This window comes from Parasteatoda tepidariorum, chromosome 7, assembly GCF_982258835.1.
Source record: "Parasteatoda tepidariorum strain Cologne lab strain chromosome 7, Ptep-v5.0, whole genome shotgun sequence".
Taxonomy (NCBI): Eukaryota; Metazoa; Arthropoda; class Arachnida; order Araneae; family Theridiidae; genus Parasteatoda; species Parasteatoda tepidariorum.
Genome location: NC_141761.1, coordinates 41,633,441 through 41,642,237, shown reverse-complemented (window position 1 = coordinate 41,642,237; position 8,797 = coordinate 41,633,441).

The window sequence follows — 8,797 nt, the reverse complement described above, 5'->3', positions numbered from 1 at the left end:
TGTTTAGTTTAATCTAATAACGCAAAGTCACTAGGAAATGTAACAATTAATAAGTTTTTTTATTTGTGTTGGTACTTGTCTTTCAGCTTTGGGCGTGATTTTGTAGTGTTTATCATAACTGATTTATTGATTCTTTTTTTCATCCTGTACAATGTACAGTTATCCAAGTTTTCATTAATCATAACTTTATAAACAACTCTTTATTTATAAAAATGTAACCATATATTTACTAAGGGAAGGAGGAAAACATAGTTTTATGTACATAGACTAGTCATTAAGATTAAATTAGGATTTTTTGGAGTTAATTTTGATTTACTCATGAATATAAAAAAAAAGAGAAGAAAGAATACTACAGTTTTTAATTATTTATATTAAACATGCATATATTACCTTAATATGAATATTATGCATATATACCTTAAATACGCATATTGATCTGCATATGCAAAGATTTTTATTAATAATTTTTTCTTTTTAATCTTGTAGTTCAAAATTTTGCTTTTAGCTGTATCTGGTAGCATATAGGTTTTTTTTCGATAACTCATTTTCAATTATTCATGCTAAATGAACAATTTTCCTCCACTATCAGTTATAACAAGCAAGTCGATTGTTGTCATCAGCATGGCATTATTTATGATAGAAATTAGCTATCATGATTCAAGATCAAATTTGTTGCTGATGTTTTTTTCTTTACCATTATTGAATAAATAAGAAATCGCCTCGTATATTGCTTCTGGCAGAAGAAACTATTTTGGTAAACCATCAAGTATGTTGTTATTATTCTACACAACTTACTGCAAAGAATGTTTATGTGATCGTTTGTCTTTAAAATTATTCGCTTAGAAAGTGTTTACATAGCGCAAAATCTGTTACCACAATTTAACGATCAGCTTGGTCGCCGAAGTTGATCGCTACACTGAAAAATGTAATAACTACAAATTTTCAGTGAAATTGGTCGAAGAGCTCTTGAGAAATAAAAATATTTTTTAAATATTTCAATATTGGAATTTTAAACTAATTTACATTGCTTTTTTAAATAAACTTTTATATAGAGAGGATATATCATTAAAATAATCATTTTTTCACTCAATTAGGAGATCATAAGTATTTGTTTAAAATTATTCATACATCAAAACTAAAAATAAAACTATAAAAATATTATAATTATATTCCAAATAATAAAAATTAAATGTGAAAACTAAAAATAAATTTAGTTTGGATAAGCTAAAGAATATTTCTTTTTTATTTAATTAACTTATCTATTACTAAATAATCAAAATTGTCTTTGCATAAAAGTTACAGCTCTAAAACTAATGTTCTTTTTATTTTTATGTAATTTTTTACCTGCACTGAAACGTTTTATTTCAATATGAACATTATTTCCCTTTTCTTTTTGAAGAATAAAAGTTATTCTTACAATCTTAACTTTTATTTTTAATACCCTAAGCTTTAAATCTAATTATTTTCATCCATTAATTAATATTAAGGCAGAAATTCTAATCAAAACACCTTAAAAAGCTTGAGTTTTATGATGAAATCTATTCGAGCACTTGACAATCTTAAGCGTTGGGGATTTATGATCCCCAGTTCGTTTCTTCCAAAGTCAATTTTATTTTTATTTTTATTCTAGAAATAACTTTAAAAGAAAGAAAAAGTAACTTTAAACAGTATGGTCGTTGAGCGTTTTTATCTAAAATAGATCTGGCTCTTTCAATCATGCTGGTAGGCTGCAAAGTACCTAGATTTTGCATAAATCTTTCACCTCTCTCTCTCTTATAGTAAAGAGGAAAAATAGTTTCTATTGAAGTAACCTGCATTTTCTTCCCTTGACTTGGAAGAAAAACTGTGTTTCAAAGCTGAGATAACCAAAGGAGAATGTTTAATTTTATCTTGATAAAAAGTGATGTCTATTATTTCTACTTCGTTGCTCTGAATTGAGATTTTGTTCCCTATACTTTTGCATGAGTTATTTAGTAGATTTAAGCTATTCCTGCATTTGGAAATATACTTCATATTATAATATACAATTTATAAGATGTTTATATTTCTTCTCTCATATTCGACTTATCTTTATTAGTTAAGACGTGCAATGTTATGCAAATTCACTGTTAGAAACATTTTATCAATTATAGTTTAAAATATTTTCACTTTAAATTCTAAAAGGAAGACATGTTGCACTTAGTATAACAAGTTTTAAAAGCATGGTAAGTATGAGTGCTTAAGGTTAGCTCACATTTAGCATAAAAAACACAAAACTGAAATGTAAATTTTACCGAATAAATCGTTTTTATGTCATGCTCTGAAGTATTCTGATAAAAATGCGATATTTTGTCACCTTCATCAAATATTTTATCACATAATTTAAAGCCACCTTTTATTATTAAATTTACCAAAATCTTTACAAATTCTTTACTATGTTTTCATTAGAAATTATCGAATTTTATGATGTACCCATAGAGCCAGAAACATAGTAAATATTACCATATTCTGGTAGTTTTACGCCTCCTTCTTTCCTTAGTGAATAGATAAGTAAAACTTTAAAATTTAAATTTTTGCTTTAGTAACTTCCGAGTTATTTTTTTAACTTAAAAAAGTAAATATTTTTCAAACTTAAGTTAACCGAAAAAAAGAATGAACAAAAAATTATATGAAAAGATTTGCTTGATATAAAATGATGATTATTATCATTAATTTTCTATAAAGGTTTTGATTAATAGTGGGCTTGTTACGTAGTGGCAAAGTACAACTCCATTTATAAGAGCTTTATAACGAATTAAAAATACTCGGTGTTTCAAAAATGAATAAGGGTTTCAAAAATCGATTGTTCACCAACAAAAATAAATATAAATGCATAGTTTACTTGATGATTTTAACGGACGCTTAAGAAACCAAATAATTTATTCTCACCAAGTTTTAGAAATAGTTTTCAAGATCGTCAAAAGGTAATTTTGATAGGTGAGAAAGATTATGAGACCCTGTTTACGAAATTATTTTTTTTTAACCGCAGGCAGTGAACTTTCGTTCATCACCTCGGACGATGCAGGAAGTGTTGCTAATTTAACGTAACACAGTAAGCACCTGTAAACCAAAGTCACGGAGGCGAGCAACATTACGCACGCCACACAGCCACAGATACCCATTCATAGGATGGGCCACATTCACGCATTATACAGCAGAGAACAACACACAGAGAGGAAAACATCCATGCCCTGAGCGGGATACGAACCCTCTGCCACTGGCTTCACAGTCAGGCGCGCTGACAGCTCGACCACCTGGCGGGCGTTTGCAAAATTATCAAACTTTGAAGCTACAATGTGACACAATCAAAGGATAAATTTACCAAATGCCTTTATTAATATTTCACTTGAAGTGATTTGACTGCAACCGAAACCTTGTTTTATATTTTTTCCCAGCCAGGCAGTGACAGTTGTTTTATTATCAACTTTAAAATTTTATCAAACAAATGGATAAAGGCAATCTTTTAAACGGAACGGAACAAAGCGTAGTTATTTTTCTTCCATTTTTTAAAAGATTTTTAAAACTGTCGGTCACATTTTTTAACATCCCAAAAAAATGTGTAACGAAAATTAACTCAAGACGTATTCCCACTAAGTGCATTTTATGCGGTCAGAATGGATAAACTTAAATTTATTTGGTTCGTTTCATGAATGATGAATGCGAATGATACTTTATGAAATATTCAAAAGAAACTTGAGTACTCAGTTTCATAATTGAAAAATAAGTTAAAAACTGTAAAAACTTTTTTAAATTTTGAATTGAACTAGAACAGGTTAAATAAACTGTGAAATTATTCAAATATTTTTTTTTTTAATCTGATTTAATTATTTAAAAAATGCATTCTTTAAATAACAACAAAAAATTGTTTTTGTATATAAAATTGTATTCAAAATTTAATAATGTTTAAAAATTGATTTACGTCTAAGCTGTATGCTTTTAACTATTAGCTGATTCTACTTTTAAAAGACATCATTTTTCTATTGTTTATAAAAGTTGCAAAACTTTTTAATATGCATTTACTTTTATAGTAAGACATTAAACGAACAGAAACTCTAGTTTCTTTTTGTATGTTTATAATTAATATATTGTTACAATTCTTGTACTTATTTTCCATTACTTAAAGCAGTAAATTTATGTATGACATGGGATATATCTATTTACAAATCTTCCAGATTTTATTAAAATGTTGAGACTCTCACTAAAAACTAAATTACTTTTTTACACAAACTTTTAATTGACTTTGTCTATCGTAAGGCTTTGGCATGACTTAAAGGAGCTTAGAAAAAAATAGTCATCTAAGCTTTGTCTAGGTTTATTAGTCTGAGAAGCATCTGCAAGTGTACCCAGGAGGAAGTCTTAATAAGAAATTATGGTCCCAGGTTGAATGAAAACCATCAACAGGATCTCTTTTAATGCGCAACACGATCATCTGTTTCTCAAGCAGCAATGATCTCAAAATAAAAAGCAACTCTTAGATAGAGAATAGCCATATTCAGCCAAGGCTACATATATATATATATATATATATATATATATATATATATATATATATATATATATATATATATATATATATATATATATATATATATATATATATATATATATATATATATATATATATATATATATATATATATATATATATATATATATATATATATATATATATATATATATATATATATATATATATATATATATATATATATATCTTTGAAAGTAGACATTCTCAATGCTCATCGACAAATATGAGAATTGCCTCCATTTATTATCGCCAACAATTGTAAGCCAAGGTAAAGTAATAATGGTGTCATTATGGGAGTCAATCATTATGAGAAAACGAGTTGAAATTTGAAGAAGACATTAAGTTCTAATTTTAAAAAATAAAATTTATCACTTCTTATACCAATAATAAATTTCCAGAATATATTTTATAGTACAAGTGCTATCGTTCATATATATTAAAAATGATTGAGTGTAATATTAGAATTTTTTTTATCATTTTGAACAACATCTTAGAGGGGTGTAATTAAATGATTATTTGCACAATTGAGAAAATGTTATAAGTTAATATGGTGTAGTCATGATGTAAAATGCCAATGCAATTTAATGCACAATTTCCTACAATATATATCATTTAATTATTAACCACCTAAGAAGCTATTTTTAATTTATAAGTTATTTATAATAATGCTATTATATAATTGTATAATGTATGTACGATTAGAAAAATCAGAATTTGCAGTAAAAGTTCATTTCCGCAATCTCCAAGCCTTTTTAAAAAGCATCAATTTACATTCGAATAAATATTTAATAATATTGAATTTATGTTTAACAGCCTGAATCAAATCGATCATTAAATTCATGTAATTGTTAAAGTAGTACCTTTTTCTTCGATACTTTTTGCCAGTATTCTTTCTCCTCGTTTTTTCTTTCAGAGCTTTTTTCCACCTGCGTTTTTTTCTGTGTTTCCAGTACTATGCATATTCTAGTATTTACTCATTGCAAAGACATTCATAAACTCTTAGTGTCTGTGATTAAAATGTGTAGTCATAGTAGCCAATGATAGTAAATTCCATTGAAATTAATAAACTTAAAACAACATTTAACTAAAATTAATAAAATATTTAAACAGTATTTTTTTTTTAAAATTAATAAGGTTTCAACCGTTTTCCATTAAATTTAATCAAATTTAAGCAGTAGTTTTTCCATTAAATTTACTAACATTTAAACAGTATTCTGTGAAATTAAAATGTGCTCCTTGAAAATTAATTTTTGTCAATATCTTAAAATCCTTATGGGATATAAAGAAAACGGAACAACGAAGTTAAATGATTTTTCAGCTTGATATCAGCATAGCAAGCAACACTGGAAAATGTAAACACCATGTCAGATATCTATAGCTATATACCTATAACTATCTATATAAATCTATATCTATTTATATATATAACTTGTTGATCAGTGTTGTGAGACACTAATTTACAACATATTCTTTCATTGTTATTGAGTAATATTGATTAGGATTTTAATATCAAAAGAATTGAATGTCTTCACATTAATAAAAAAAATTAGGGTTAAAACTACCAGAATATGGTACAATTTACAATATTAGATCTAACTAAATGGGAACACCAAAAAGCTAGGGTTTTTTATAAAATAACTAACAAAATAATGCATTATAATGAGTGATAACGTGGGGAAATTTAGTAAATTTATCATTACTTAGATCATGGTAAAAAAAAAAATTTTTTTTCGATGAAATTTACTTTTCAGTTTTATATTTTTTACTACAAGTGAGGTAATAAGAATTTTAAATTTGAAAACCGGTACCATCTGAACGGAAAAATAACCAAATCAAAGGTTTAAATACCGTATATTTTAACTTTTTTAACCAGAATTACGGATTATTTTTTTACAAAGGAAGGTCATCACCAAACAGTACGGTAATTTTACCAGAATTTCTTTCCCCGTAATACCAGAAAAGTAACAGTTTAAGCTTGGGGCAGAACTGGAAGCTGCTATGTTTGAAACCTAGGATAATAGTGATGCTAACGGACTTTAGCAAATGAAACGCAACATCATAATCATATATTTCATGTTTGATATAAGGCTGACGGATATATTACCTGTAATCAGAATGAGTATCAGTGATTTTATTTCAATATGACAATTTTTCTCCGCATTTTTTGCTTTTTTTTTTTTTTTTTTTTTACATTACTGCTTTTTTTTCTTGTAAACACTTAATTAAATAAGGACTTTCCTATTATATAAGCTTGATTCTTATTGGTTTTCGTTGCATTAAATCATGACAAAAATATCAAGGTGGCCTTATTTATTTGAGACACGCTGTAGCTGAATTATCATTCTTCGTAAGGTGTGAAAAAGAGAAAGAAATAATCTAGACTCTGAAATGACGCAAAAAAATATGGGATACCTATACCAACATAATTATTCAAGCTGAAATGATTCATTTTTAGAATTTATTATTATTTCATCCCCTTACTGTTGTTTTAACTAACGTTAGATTAAGCAATACAAGTTTTTAAAAGCCCATCCCATCAAAATTAAGATTAACTTTATTTAGTACCATCTGGTATAATGCTGTAGCTCGGGATCAACTGTTAATATTTAAAATTTATCACAATGAAGTAATTTTCTCCTGCAGATTTCTTTCGAGGAGCTCTGTAAGCTCATTTCCACAGCATCTGTAGTAAAAATGTATAGTATTGGTGAAATTTTAAAAAGTATCAAATTGTGCTCATCAATTCTTCGTACATGCATATAGGAGCATATATTAACGCAATGAAAATGGCACAAATCACCATAATACCAGTGGTGCAAATTACCAAATCTCAATAAGCACCATAGGCGTCAATAATAATTTGGATACATTTTACGGTCTCCCATAATCAATTTCTCTCCTTTAAATCGGCTTTTTAGTACACAAAAAAAATTTTATTCCAATTGGTTTCTACAACTAAAACTAACTCATTGGCGTAAAAAAAATTATGCTTTTTTATGGTTTATCTAAAAGAATAAGCAGTATTTGTAGCTAAATTTTGCTATTGCTTAGTTTTTTATTTAAATATGCACCTCTTATCAAACTTAATTAAATATCATTGACCGCGACAATAATAATATTTCAGCGTTTTTACGCTTTTCTTCAAAGAATTAGTACCATTTTCCCACTAATATTGTTTATCAATGCAAAACATTTTTTTTATTACGATTACTGCTGATTTTAAATTATTTAGTTTTATAATAACATGGTTTAAAAGCATAGCTATGAAGAAAACTAACGTAGATTTGACAAAAACAAGTAACGTAACTACCATTACCTTTAAAAATACTAATTAACAATTTAAGAAATCATGCATGTAATTTACATGTGATATTTTCACAAATGCCCATGCAAAGATATAGTATATCTATTTTAACTTTTATATATATATATATATATATATATATATATATATATATATATATATATATATATATATATATATATATATATATATATATATATATATATATATATATATATATATATATATATATATATATATATATATATATATATATATATATATATATATATATATATATATATATATATATATATATATATATATATATATATATATATATATATATATATATATATATATATATATATATATATATATATATATATATATATATATATATATATATATATATATATATATATATATATATATATATATATATAAAGATAGATGCATAGGTTATGTATTAGATGGTACATATGCATAGTTTAGTAGATTCCTTAGAAACATCCTTTTAATTTGTTATTTAACTAAACAGTTAATGAAATTTGAAAATGAAAATATATGGAACTTTTTAATAGGTTTAAAAATGTGCTCAATGTTGTTTAACTCGTTGTTCGTTTTTAACGCAATTGTTTAAAAAAAATTGCCTTCCTATTTCCTTATTATTTGAAATCAGAACTTTTCAATTAAATATGTCACAGATACACTTTCAAAAAGCCCTTATTTTGACCACATTAGAATTGAAATTTTCGTAGTTAAATAAATTTAAATTCCATTCCAATAAATACGAGATTTGAATGAGGTTTAGTCATGTTTATTCTACCAATGTTTAACTTAGAACATTAATCTTGTTTAACTCTAAAATGTGTTTGCTAAATTGATCAAATAAAGTGAGTATTTGTATTTCAAACAGTTTCAAAAGTTTTGGAATATCAGAACAAAATAGAAAAATTCTGTTAAGG